The following is a 357-nucleotide window of genomic DNA, read 5'->3' as shown; positions in this document are numbered from 1 at the left end:
TAACGTTAGACAAACCCGCCCATTCACTATATTACAATAACTTTGAACTTTTTCTTAATCGTTATTCCTCTTCGTCAGTTTCAGCTTCATCTAGCATATCCATGTAATTACCGGTAAGTTTACTAATGCAGCCGAAGCCCCGGTAAACAAAGCGGCTCGAGAAGCATTTATGATGGCTGTTTTGCTAACGGTATTTACCATTTCAGACTGATATTTGCGCCTCGCGTTTTTTAATTTGAAACTTATACTTGCATATGTTTTTGAAATCAATGTTTTCAGAGCAAAGGCAGCGTGGAGTGATGGGGTGTCAAAGGCAACAAGATGGCTGCAATACTACGGGCCTAAAGTGAAGTAAGT

The 357-nt window shown here is 39.8% G+C and overlaps 1 protein-coding gene across 1 annotated transcript in view; it reads right to left on the bottom strand.

Moving 5' to 3' along the window:
* The window catches only part of neurl1ab (neuralized E3 ubiquitin protein ligase 1Ab), a 32125-nt gene that overhangs the window by 19877 nt on the left and 11891 nt on the right, over positions 1–357 (bottom strand). The gene's annotated exons all lie outside the window — the stretch shown is intronic.

This window comes from Sinocyclocheilus rhinocerous, unplaced genomic scaffold, assembly GCF_001515625.1.
Source record: "Sinocyclocheilus rhinocerous isolate Xijiao unplaced genomic scaffold, SAMN03320098_v1.1 scaffold392, whole genome shotgun sequence".
Classification (NCBI taxonomy): domain Eukaryota; kingdom Metazoa; phylum Chordata; class Actinopteri; order Cypriniformes; family Cyprinidae; genus Sinocyclocheilus; species Sinocyclocheilus rhinocerous.
This window is presented reverse-complemented; position numbering and strand designations above follow the sequence as displayed.